General features: G+C 42.7%; 1 long non-coding RNA gene across 2 annotated transcripts in view; it reads right to left on the reverse strand.

Moving 5' to 3' along the window:
• Positions 1 to 14,057, reverse strand: part of LOC130293527 (uncharacterized) — a 94,203-nt gene that overhangs the window by 15,640 nt on the left and 64,506 nt on the right. For both annotated transcript variants that reach the window (XR_008848238.1, XR_008848237.1), the window contains exon 4: positions 10,148 to 10,198. This is a non-coding gene — a long non-coding RNA (uncharacterized LOC130293527). The remainder of the gene's footprint in view (positions 1 to 10,147; positions 10,199 to 14,057) is intronic.

Raw genomic sequence — 14,057 nt, forward strand, 5'->3', positions numbered from 1 at the left:
GACACATTCGTTTGTATTGGTTTCTCCCCATGACTACAATTCCCCCCCCCCCCTATCATACGGATTGATAATGAGTGAACTGTTGTTCTGAAGTTCTTTTGTTGCCTGTCTTTCTTGGTATGACAGATTATTACGGAGTCTCTAGTCACCAGATCCCTAAAGATCTCAATACAAGATATGTCATGTGGTGATTGAGCTCTACTCTTAGGTCTGAGGTCTGTAGAGGGGCCTTCACCTCTATCTCTCTCTATCTCTAGTGTCCAGCAAATCAGTCAAGTCCCTAATAGTGGCAAGTTCATCAGATGCCACCCCTAAATCTTGGCATTTCTTACATTCTAAATAAAAAATAAAAAAAACTTGTGCAAACTCAATTTTCTAGCAAATAAATGGACATCTTTAGTCCAAACAAAGGGGTTAAAATCGACTGTAGGTACAAATGACAGGCCTCTAATCTGTAATTCAGTTAAAGGGTGGTCAGATAGGTTAAGAATCTGTGGGGTATCCTTAGTATTGTGCGATGGAACTATGATTTTCCCCGTGGGTCAGAGCAAGTATGTGTTCTCCCCATCTAAAAAAGAGGAGGCAGAGAAGGAGTTGGCTGGTGCTGTAGATGAATTTCCACATATTTGTGGTTGGTTTCTAACTGTTGCTCTTGAGCAACCCCTTCCTTTATATCTCTGATTCCTGCCCCTATCTCTCCCTCTTTCTCCCTGCCACTGCGGGTTCACACAGGGACAAGACAGGACGCCTTACTGGACCATTCAGCCTACTCCTGCTTTTTATACATTAGGAGTGCACAGTGGTACCTATTCTCTGAACGCTAATAGGGCTGCTACTGTATCAACAGCCCTATATGTGCTTATTGTGTGAATCAAGTGTTTGGAAGGAGTTTTCTTTACAGGCTATTGTGTCCCACCAAGCCCCCTGAGGAGGTCACTTTTATTGGTGTACGAAATGCGTTGGGATATATTTGGGGACTACATTTGTTTGGGATAGCCAATATATCTCCATAACATACTATGTGGTACCTTATTGATTTAACAGTGTGTCTATATTCACTATGTGTGTTTTATTGGTGGAAAGGCATAACTGGGCAGTATCCACAGTACACCCACTTTATTGTGTATTGATTTTAATGTACAATTAAAAGTTAAGTTTTATTCATTCCCCTGTATCCTCTGACAACATTTGAATGGGAAACCTGCTTATTCTTGGTTAGTAGATACCTTATATATGTATCTCCGGAAGATAGAAAATGACAAAGCACTTACTATATGTTGTAATATTATGATGATTATGATCATTTTTTAACTTCTGGATTTATGTTCTATGGTTGCTGTATGCTTATACTGACGTTGAAGCACCCTGGGTGTTTGTTCAGGAACAAGGACTGCATGGAAAGTGTGAACTGGACTTGATGGTGCTAAGCTAAGGAAGCAGTGTCGAGTAATTGCCTTGAGAAGATTGATAGAGCCTCTAGACATGGTATTACCATATAAGAAGGCAATATATTTACTTACATGCCACTCTTTTGGGCCCTTAAAAGGGATTTATCTTCATCAAAAAATTTAAGGGAACCAATCAGCATATATATATATATATATATATATATATATATATATATATATAAAACGCTTAGCAATAAATTATATATGCTAAAATCATTATCCTCATCATCCCCGGGTGACGTTTGTGCCCCCAGGGATGGTGAAGATATTAAAGGAGAACTCTGGAATATAAAAATTGTGGCCCATACTGCCGGCAGTAAAAAAAAAAAAGATGTACATACCTTCCTCTGCTCTCCCGGGGCCTCCGGTAACCGGCTACGGTCTCCGCCGCGATCCACTTCCTGGTTGCCGGTGGTCGGATGAGTCATACTACGCTCAGCCAATCACCAGCTTCAGCGAAGTCCGACTCGGCCGGCGATAGGCTGAGCGGAAGTGAAAACGTTTCAGGACACCAAATTCTTCACTACACCGGCACCTGCGGCCGGGGCCGAAAACGTCACACTGCCACTCAGCCTATCGTCGGCCAAGTCGGGACTTCACTGCGGCCGGTGATTGGCTGAGCGCAGTATGACTCATCCGATCACCGGCAACCAGGAAATGGATCGCTGCGGAGATCGCTGCCAGTTACCGGAGGCCCCGGGGGGAGCGGAGGAAGGTATGTACATCTTTATTTTTTTTACTGCCGGCACCATGGGGGACAATTTTTATGTTCTGGAGTTCTCCTTTAAAGTTATAAAGCCCCCCGGCTGCCTGGCAGGGGACTTAGACTTACCAGCTCCGGTCACTGCAGCTGTGGTCCCGCCCCCTCACCTTGATTGCGTCACAACTCTGCTTAGTCTGCTTAGGGAGCAGAGTGATGACGCGAGCCGCCATTCAAGCCATCGGAGCGGGGCCGCAGCTGGTAAGTGTAAGCAGTGGCGTTACTAGGGTTGGTGTCACCCGGTGCGGTAGAAAATGGTGTCACCCCATACCTTCCCCCCCTCAGTAAGTTTTTAGCCTGTTGTGACAGACACCACTGGTGTAGCGCATTGTGAGAAATTCCAGTATAATAATCAGATATACCAGTTGCCACAGAATAGGAAAGTGTTAAAGAAGTTTACACCATTTAAATATACAGCTCCCAGAATTACTTAACCCCTTAAGGACCAGGCCATTTTACACCTTAGGACCAGAGCGTTTTTTGCACATCTGACCACTCTCACTTTAAACATTAATAACTCTGGATTGCTTTTAGTTATCAATCTGATTCCGAGATTGTTTTTTTGTGACATATTCTACTTTAACATAGTGGTAAAATTTTGTGGTAACTTGCATCCTTTCCTGGTGAAAAATCCCAAAATTTGATGAAAAATTTTAAAATTTTGCATTTTTCTAACTTTGAAGCTTTCTGCTTGTAAGGAAAATGGATATTCAAAATATTTATTTTTTTATTCACATTTCCAATATGTCTACTTTATGTTTGCATCATAAAATTGACATGTTTTTACTTTTGGAAGACACCAGAGGGCTTCAAAGATCAGTAGCACTTTTCCAATTTTTCACAAAATTTTGAACCTCGCTTTTTTTCAGAGACCAGTTCAGGTTTGAAGTGGATTTGAAGGGTCTTCCCATTAGAAATACCCCACAAATGACCCCATTATAAAAACTACACCCCCCAAAGTATTCAAAATGACAATCAGTAAGTTTTTTTACCCTTTAGGTGTTTCACAGGAATAGCAGCAAAGTGAAGGAGAAAATTCACAATCTTTATTTTTTACACTCGCATGTTCTTGTAAACCCAATTTTTGAGTTTTTACAAGGGGTAAAAGGAAAAAATGTATACTTATATGTGTAGCCCAATTTCTCTCGAGTAAGCACATACCTCATATGTCTATGTAAAGTGTTCGGCGGGCGCAGTAGAGGGCTCAGAAGCGAAGGAGCGACAAGGGGATTTTCAGAGTACGATTTTCAGAAATGGTTTTTGGGGGGCATGTTGCATTTAGGAAGCCCCTATGGTGCCAGAACAGCAAAACTAACCCACATGGCATACCATTTTGGAAACTAGACCCCTTGGGGAATGTAACAAGGAATAAAGTGAGCCTTAATACCCCACAGGTGTTTCACGACTTTTGCATATGTAAAAATTATTATTTTTTTTTAACTAAAATGTGTGTTTCCTCCCAAATTTCACATTTTTGCAAGGGTTAATAGCAGAAAATACCCCCCAAAATTTGTAACCCCATCTCTTCTGAGTATGGAGCCACCCCATAAGTTGGCCTGAAGTGCATTACGGGCGAACTACAATGCTCAGAAGAGAAGGAGTGATATTTGACTTTTTGAGAGCAAATTTTGCTCGGGGGGCATGTCGCATTTAGGAAGCCCCTATGGTGCCAGAACAGCAAAAAAAAACACATGGCATACCATTTTGGAAACTAGACCCCTTGGGGAATGTAACAAGGAATAAAGTGAGCCTTAATACCCCACAGGTGTTTCACGACTTTTGCATATGTAAAAATTATTATTTTTTTTTAACTAAAATGTGTGTTTCCTCCCAAATTTCACATTTTTGCAAGGGTTAATAGCAGAAAATACCCCCCAAAATTTGTAACCCCATCTCTTCTGAGTATGGAGCCACCCCATAAGTTGGCCTGAAGTGCATTACGGGCAAACTACAATGCTCAGAAGAGAAGGAGTGATATTTGACTTTTTGAGAGCAAATTTTGCTCGGGGGGCATGTCGCATTTAGGAAGCCCCTATGGTGCCAGAACAGCAAAAAAAAAACACATGGCATACCATTTTGGAAACTAGACCCCTTGAGGAACGTAACAAGGAATAAAGTGAGCCTTAATACCCCACACGGGTTTCACGACTTTTGCATATGTAAAAAAAATTTTTTTTTTCACTAAAATGTGTTTCCCCCCCAAATTTCACATTTTTGCAAGGGTTGGGAGCAGAAAATACCCCCCAAAATTTGTAAACCCATCTCTTTTGAGTATGGAGGTACCCCATAAGTGGACCTGAAGTGCACTACGGGCGAACTACAATGCTCAGAAGAGGAGGAGCACCATTGAGCTTTTGGAAAGAGAATTCGTTTCGAATGGTAGTCAGGGGCCATGTGCATTTACAAAGCCCCCCGTGGTGCCAGAACAGTGGACCCCCCCACATGTGACCCTATTTTGGAAACAACACCCCTCACAGAATTTAATAAGTGGTGCAGTGAGCATTTACACCACACTGGCGTTTGACAGATCTTTGGAACAGTGGGCTGTGCAAATGGAAAATAACATTTTTCATTTTCACGGATCACTGTTCCAAAAATCTGTCAGACACCTGTGGGGCGTAAATGCTCACTGTACCCCTTATTACATTACATGAGGGGTGTAGTTTCCAAAATGGGGTCACATATGGGGGGGGGTGTCCATTGTTCTGGTACCATGGGGGCTTTGTAAACACAAGTGGCCTTCAATTCCGGACAAATTTTCTCTTCAAAATCCCAATGGTGCTCCTTCTCTTCTGAGCATTGTAGTGCACCCATAGAGCACTTTACATCCACATATGGGGTATGCTCTTACTCAGAAGAAATTGGGTTACAAATTTTAGGGGGCTTTTTTTTTTCCCCTTGTGAAAATGAAAAATTTAGGGTGACACCAGCATTTTAGTGAAAAAAATTTTTTTTTTTCATTTTCCCATCCAACTTTAATGAAAATTTGTCAAACACCTGTGGGGTGTTCAGGCTCACTATACCCCTTGTTACGTTCCGTGAGGGGTGTCCTTTCCAAAATGGGGTCAAATGTGGGTATTTATTTTTTGGGGTTTATGTCAGAACCGCTGTAAAATCAGCCACCCCTGTGCAAATCACCAATTTAGGCCTCAAATGTACATGGTGCGCTCTCACTCCTGAGCCTTGTTGTGCGTCCGCAGAGTATTTTACACCCACATCTGGGGTATTTCCGTACTCAGGAGAAATTGCGTTACAAATTTTGGGGGTCTTTTTTTCCTTTTACTTCCCGTGAAAATAAAAAGTAAAGGACAACACCAGCATGTTAGTGTAAAAAATTCCCCACATTAGGTAGTACAGATTCCACACATTAGGTAGCAGTTTCCCCACATTAGGTAGCACAGATTCCACACATTATGTAGCAGTTTTCCCACATTATGTAGCAGCTTTCGCACATTAGGTAGCAGTTTTCCCACATTAGGTAGAAGTTTCCCCACATTAGGTAGCAGTTTCCCCACATTAGGTAGCATAGATTCCCCACATTTGGTAGTAATTCCCCCCCATTAGGCCGCAGGTTCCCTTGCATGTTCCCCACAATAGGTCAAAGTCTCCCCACATTAGATTGCTGGACCAAACAAACCCCCCCTCCCCCCCCCCCCCACAAAAAAACACACACACACACAGATAGATAGAGAGAGACACACACACACACAGAGTCACACACACACACAGAGTCACACGCAGTCACACACACACAGAGCCACACACAGACACACACTCACAGACAGAGAGACACACACACACAGTTAAACACATACAGACAGTCACACACAGTCACACACACACACACACACACAGAGTCAAACACAGTCACACACACAAACAGAGATAGAGTGAGACAGACACACACTCACTCACCCATCCAGCGCAGCGCTCATTCTCTCCGGGCGCTCAGGCCGGTTCACTGTGCTGGTGATGGGGGGGGGGGGGAATGGTGCTACTAGTACGGAGACAGCGCAAATGAGGATGGGGGGGGTGTTGTGCTATTACAGAGACAGCGCAAGTGATGACGGGGGCGGGGGGGTGCTAGTACAGAGACAGCGCAAGTAAGGACTGGGGGCGTACCTGGTGTCACCCCATCAGGATGGTGTCACCCGGTGCGGGCCGCACCCCCCGCACCCTGATCGCAACGCCACTGAGTGTAAGTCCCTGCCCAGGGGACTACTTGACGGGTGGCTGATTGGTTCCCTTTAAGACCTACCACTTGATTGGTGGAATCATGATAATGCAGGGGCCACAAGATTCAATTGGTGCTGCATCTCACTCTAAATTTTTCCTGCACTGCAATGCTCCCAGTCACCGGACTATGCAGCTGGCCCCTTTTAAGAAAACAGTGGTCTGACTTTTAGGACCCCATCAATCATGAGAATGTGGGGGGTGCAGCACTATCCAGTGCTGTGTACCAGTCTGAGTTTATCCCTTTGATGTCATGCACCTGGCCACCTGAGTGGCTAGCAGCCTCTGTGCTGGTAATAAACAGTGCTGCAAAGCCTTCATTCTTCCTCTTTTAGCTTTGAAAGGTTGTTTAAAAGTAGAACTTTCTTACAAATTAAAGGGTAGGCTTCATTAGATTAAGCAGCCATGTCACCCACATGGTTCTCAAAAGTCTTTTTTGAATTATAATTGTATACAATTATTATAAATATAAACTGATTTTCATGAAGTTGAAGAAATTAGTTCTGATTTCCGCTATTAATAATAAAAAATAAAATATAAACTTATGTTCAAATGTTTGCTAGTTGTAGACAATAAAAAAAAAAAAAAAAAAAAAAAAAAAACAACCTGTGCTCCTGTACCAAAAGTACATGCCATAATTCTAAAATATTTGAAAACAGCCTCAGGTTACTGGAAGTGAGTTGGTAAACCGTAAATGATGTCATTGTATTGTTAGCCCCTTTTGATCTAAGAGAATCATCTTCTCGGAATGCATAACTTTCTAAATACTTCCAAATGTTGCCATATTGGTTTGAGTTCCTTTCCTTACCTATAAAATATCTGATACTCTTTAATATACTTGCATGACTAGGCATAGCTCTTGCAGGGGGTAAGCGCCCACACATCAACATGAACGCAACTAGGTATGCATTCAAGAAGCATTACTTTAATGGGTATAAGTGCATTTAAATCACTGCTTATAGCTCTCATAGACAGCATATGTTGACATTCATCTACGTATATTCCTTGTATGGTATACCCTCCTACAGCATATATGACCAAAGTCATTTGTTTCAGGGTAAAGTTTTAGAGAAAGCTAGATATAGTTGAATATTTGGCCACTATAGCAAAGTCCCGTGCCACGTAATGTTTAAGCTTGGTCCTGGTCACAACAGTGTTGGTGTAATGTTTTAATGGCACAGGGCTGGCCTTTGGGGTGTGCGAGCTGTGCAGCCGCACAGGGCGCCATAGCAACAGGGGCGCCGGGCGGCCGAGACCGCTCGCTGCCCCCGTCACATTCTGGACATCCCTGTGTCCCAAAAAATCTTTTCAGGACACAAGGATGTCCCGGCAGTTACCTCTCTGCGACGGCCCCCACGTTAACTTTAAAAACGCAGGGGCTGCCGGGAGGTAGCGTACGCAGGGACGTCACTGACGTCCCGTGCGTGCGCCCATAGGAGAAAAGCGTAGCGGAGCATCGAGGAGGATACGCGCGCATGGTAAGTCACCAGCGGCATGTCCTCTTCAGTGTTCCGACCTCCACTCCCTGGGCTCGGGACCTACTGCTATGGCCCATAGGCCATAGCAGAAGATCGTGACCCCGGTCCCTGGACCAGCGGTGGTCGGAACACTGAAGTGGGGCAGTAAACAGGCATACAGCCTCCAGCCATACACTATATGGCTGAAGGCTGTATGTCTGTAGGGGAACTGTACTGCACCTAATGTGGGGGACTATACTGCACCTAAAGTGGGGAACTATACTGCACCTAATGTGGAGAACTATACTGCACCTAATGTGGGGAACTATACTGCACTTAATGTGGGGAAAACTATACTGCACCTAATGTGGGGAACTATACTGCACCTAATGTGGGGAACACTATACTGCACCTAATATGGGGGGCTATACTGCACCTAATGTGGGGGAACTGTACTGCACCTAAAGTGGGGGAACTGTACTGCCAATCTAATGTGGGGGAACTGTACTGCCAACCTAATGTGCAGGGACTTATACTGCCAACCTAAGTCTGATTAATGGGTGAAGGGGGGGGATGGTCTGATTATGAGTGACAGGGGACTGGTGAAGGGGGGGGGTCTGAGTCTGCTTAAGGGGGACTGGTGAAAATATTTGTTACAAAGATTTTTTTCCTCTTTGTGTATGTTTATGGGGTAATGGGGGGGGGGGCACCACAAGGTTAGCTCGCACAGGGCGCCTGAACACCTAAGGCCGGCCCTGTACTGGAATAAACAAAAAGAAGGGGATTTGCAGGCAGTTTTTATCACTCACATAATATGCTTGGGTGCATTTCCAATATAACTGGATGTAGTTTATTTGTGTTTGAGATCAAAAACTTATATGTAATACCTGATGAGGTGGTAACCTCACAGATAGATCATTAGATTCCTTGCTACGCTGCCTCTTGATTCAGAGGATGCCCCAAAACTGGGGATATGCTACAAATTTCATGGACATGTTATACACAGGTTAAAGGGGTACGCTACTGGAAAACATTTTTTTTTTTGCGCCGTGATCTGTACTTTTTATTGATAACACATTTGCATATATTCATTTTTTTGATAATTTTTTTTTAATATTATGTGACAAAAAAGCAGCAATTTTGGACTTTTTTTTTTTTTTTTTTTTTTTTAAGTTTACACCGTTCACCGTACGCTGATGTCCGCCATTACTGGCGGGTCCCTGGCTGCTGACAGCAGCTGGGACCTGCCGCGCAGGTGCTCGCGGTCATGTACAGGACGTAAATGTACGTCCTGGTGTGTTAAGTATCAGGGCACCAGGACATACATTTACGTCATGTGTCGTTAAGGGGTTAAAAATCTTAATCCTTCCAGTACTTATCAGCTGCTGTATGCTCCTCAGGAAGTTCTTTTCTTTTTGAATTTATTTTCAGTCTGACCACAGTGCTCTATGAAGCTGATTCATTTGCCATTGTCTGTAAAGCTTTTAATATTTAAAATAATAAAACTTTGAAATATAAATATTACATTTAGTCTTAGGGGACAGAGGCTTTTCTTTTTGTTATGGAATATATTATGGATTTATACAAATATTAATTTAATTAAATTAATATTTTTTTTTAAATATATCAATCTGTAAAGTGGTCATAACATATGCAGTCCGTTGCCTCATATGTCTTAATGTATTTGTAACAGAATCTTTTTAATGCAAATCACAGTGCTCATTGAATAGTGCCAGCTTCTGGTATTTGTGGCAGTGCCTTTCACAGTGCATAATAGCAATACCACTTACAATTTCCCTGTGCCTGTAAATGGCATACAACATAAATAAAACTAGATTTTTTTTTTCCAAAGCTCAAAAGATTCATTTTAAAACTGAAACAAGAAAGCCCAAAATATGTCAACTTCATGTCATTTCAATATATCCACATCCTCCTCCATTGACTAGGTCATTTCCTTCTCAAACATTACTTTTGGATGAAAACAGATTTGCTGTGACAGCTTTACTTGTTTTCATATTGCAGTTTGTTTAAGTGATTTACTTGTGCTACTACACTCGCACAGTGATTCTTTTGCGAAGAAGATTCAATGGCCAAAATATAAAAATAACAATAATTTATGAAGCCTGTTGGATACTGAAGACCATTTTATCTGTTTTATCGGATGCAGTTTCTTCATGTTTTCCAGTATTACACCAATAATGCCAACGTCAATCTATTTAGGCAGGGTTATATCTTCTTTGCCTACTCACCTTATGCTTGAGCTTCAGCATCAGGTTAATTTTATTCCAGCTTTACTGCATCTATGCACAAAGAAAACCTTATTCTTGCAGTTAACAAAGTTTTACAAAGTTGGTAAACCAAAACATTTCCAACAGTATGCTTTCCTTTCCACACATGCTGTATTTATGAGGAAATGTGGCTTTGCAAACCAAAATAACACCTTTTCAAAGTTTATATTATTATACCTAGGTGGTTTGGGGGCAGTTTTTATTTCAATGCCAAAATTACATACAGATAGAGAGGATAAATTCACAAGGCTTGCATGTCTAATATAATTTCCCCCTACTGTTTGTCAGGGTTGCCAAACTATTCTTCAGTTTTTTCAGTACAACTTAAACGAAACCGGTCATCTGTTCACCCACACTAAACCCGATACACTGGGTTATAGTGTGGGTGATCAGGAGACCAATGAGGGATTAATAGGTTAAACATATAACTGCACTCCGGAGATCTGTCTCTCTGAAGATTAGCATCTATCTAAAGTGAATTGCGCACTGGAGGTGGGCCCGCCGGCTCAACTTGAATATTCATTGTTGCGGGTCACGTGAGCGATCGGCACAGCGCTCACATGACCAGCGACAATGAATATTCATATTGAGTCGGTGGGCCCGCCTCCAGCACAAAATTCACTGAAGATGGATGCCGATCTTCCAAGGGACATATCTCTGGAGAGTAGGTATCTATTTAACCCATTAACCCCTCATTGGTCTCCTGTTCGCCCACACTATAACTCAGTGTATTAGGTTTAGTGTGGGTGAACAGATGACCATTAACCAAAAATCATGGCCGAACCAAAAGTTTTCACAGACATATACTCCATCCCCTTTTAAAACCACATTGCCATGTAATGCCCCAATATAGTTTACTTGAATCACAAAGACCTCAAAATTTCAAGGGTCGTGCAGAGAACACCATGTGAAACAAATTCTAATCTTTTATATCCTTGCTGCTCCAGAGAGGTGTGAGGTGACTGATGTAGATGTGGTACACAGATGACTGATACAGTAGTAGTAAACAGGTGACTGACATTGGAGAGCAGTGAGAAGGCTCTATAATCAGGAGCTAAAGGCAGGAGATCCATTGAGACACTATAAATAGCACACACGACCTCTAGTGACACACAGCTCTACACAGACTGTACCTCATATAATGATATGATAATGACATGATAATAACTAGTGCCACTGAACTGTAACCTCTGACCTGATGTGAAGAAAATACCCATATTTTTTTTCTTTCCATCCCTTCTGATGATTATATGATGTGAGAAAATGGTGGATATACTGGTGCAGAACCCTCCAGCAAAATTACAGAGTCATCCACAATATACTTTTACTATATAAAACTGGGACATGTTTTACAATGGTGGACCCTGATGCTTCATCAGGTTAAGCAGTTGGATGAATGACTATGTTAAGAAATCAGTTTAATTGGCTGGAGGGTTCTATGCAAGTATATCCACTATCTTCTTGGATTCCCCATATCATTGTTCAGACTGCAACTCAAGGAGATTTCCTGACAGTGGAGGCTGCATTACCTATATTGTACAAAGTGCTACTGGATATTGTGCCCACAGCAGAACAACACAAAGATAACAGTATTCCCTTTTTCTTTTTTGTACTGCAAAAGGTGTGCACTGCTATAACACCTATGTAGTTCCGGAAATCTTAGGGCAGTCAATGGGCCAAGATAAGAGTACAGGCTTATTGACCTTTTTACCTGGTAAAGAGAGATGCCAGATCTGAGAAGACCTGAGTGTATCAGGCACTATTAAAGAGGTACACATGTACACATTATCATATTGAATCTGATATGGTCAGAACTTTTACATGGATGTTGACTTTTAATAAAACATGGACATTGTCTATAGTAGAAAGCTGTCAGAATGCACGAGGCATCACAGCTTATTGTGTCCATACTGACTCCTGCCACCGCCAAAAGCTCCTACAATGGGCACATGAATGTCATAACAGGACCATAGAACAATGGAAGAAGGCAGCCTGGTCTGATGAATCATGTTTTCTTTTTCATCATGTTGAGGGCCGGGTGCATGTGCTTACATGTGGCTCTTCCTTTAACATGTACCACCTACATAAGCATTGTTGCAGACAAAGTACACTGCTGCCCCTTTTATTTTTCAGAGGCCTTTTTAGAAATGACTGACTGGGTGCTATGGGCAACTGCTCCACTCTTCCTCTCCACAGGTTTTGATAAATCTCCCCCAAAGAGTTTAAGAAGTTGACTTGGTCTCCTAATTATCTCTCTCTTAGTCTGATCGAGCCTCTGTTGTGCTGGAAAAACCATGTACAGCCTATAAAGGCTGCACCTCACAACTTACAGGGCTTACAAGGAACTACTATAAAAGAGAGATGCTTTTGTAGTAGTTAGCGCCAGATACCACAATATACCTTCAGAGGTCTTGTTGTGTCAATGCCTTGACAGTTCAGAGTTAATTGCAAAGCACAATATTAGACAGGTAATTTTAAAAGGGAATCTGACAGCTTGTCTAGGGAGTAATGTAGGTGGGGGCTGGCATTGCGAGCTTCCCTGCTTCCGTCCCCTCTGCTCGTATTCATTGAATCTTCCCTCTATAAATATTATCAATACTGCAGGTGTAGTGAGGCAGTGGCGTCTGCCCTCTGCTATCAGGGCATAGCACTCACGTGGTCATAGTCTCATGTCATAAAGACGTGAGAGAGAGGATTCAATGAAAATTCACAGTGTGGGAGGGTATAGGTAGGGGCAGAGGGAACAGAGGTAGGGAAGCTTGTAATGTCTGCTCCCACCTCCATGGCGTACAATCTAAACATTTGCATATAAGCAAGAGAGATAATACAGTGGGGAAAAAAATATTTAGTCAGCCACCAATTGTGCAAGTTCTCCCACTAAAAAAGATGAGAGAGGCATGTAATTTTCATCATAGGTATACCTCAACTATGGGAGACATAATGAGAAAAAAAAAAACATAAAATCACATTGTCTGATTTTTAAAGAATTTATTTGCAAATTATTGTGGAAAATAAATATTTGGTCAATAACAAAAGTTCATCTCAATACTTTGTTATATACCCTTTGTTGGCAATGACAGAGGTCAAACGTTTTCTCTAAGTCTTCACAAGGTTTTCACACACTGTTGTTGGTATTTTGGCCCATTCCTCCATGCAGATCTCCTGGATCTCAGGCACGGAGCAGTCATCCAGCGATCGGATGCGCAGGAGGCATGTAAGGATCCTCCTCGCGTCCTGCAAGCTGTTCTGTCCCGAACAGCACCACTGAGCTGCCGGGAAGGTTTCGGTTTCACTTTAGATGCGGCGATCAATTTTGATCACCGCGTCTGAAGGGTTAATACCGGGCATCACCGCGATCGGTGATGTCCGGTATTAGCCGCAGGTCCAGGCCATTGATGGCCGCTGGGACTGACCCGATATGATGCGGCCCCATATTATATCGCAAGAGCCAGCGCAGGACATAAATACACGTCCTGCATCGTTAAAGGGTTAAGCAGGGGGACACGTGATTTGCATGATTTGAGTCCCTGGTGGTGTATGGCGTGCGTAATTGATGGTAGACTTTGTTACTTTGGTCCCAGCTCTCTGTAGGTCATTCACTAGGTCCCCTCATGTGATCCTGGGATTTTTGCGCACTGTTCTTGTGATCATTTTGACACCATGGGGTGAGATTTTGGGTGGAGCCCCAGATTGAGGCTGATTATCAGTGGTAGATGCATAAAAAGAGGTATATATGTATACATCAGATCATGACCAAAGGTAAATACAGTATGTAGTATACAAAGGTGCCCTGCACTAAGCGCTATAGTCCAGGTACTCCTGCTCCCATCTCTGGTCACGTCTCACACACGGAGGACTCGGACAGTGGAGC

Source organism: Hyla sarda, chromosome 10 (assembly GCF_029499605.1).
Source record: "Hyla sarda isolate aHylSar1 chromosome 10, aHylSar1.hap1, whole genome shotgun sequence".
Classification (NCBI taxonomy): Eukaryota; Metazoa; Chordata; class Amphibia; order Anura; family Hylidae; genus Hyla; species Hyla sarda.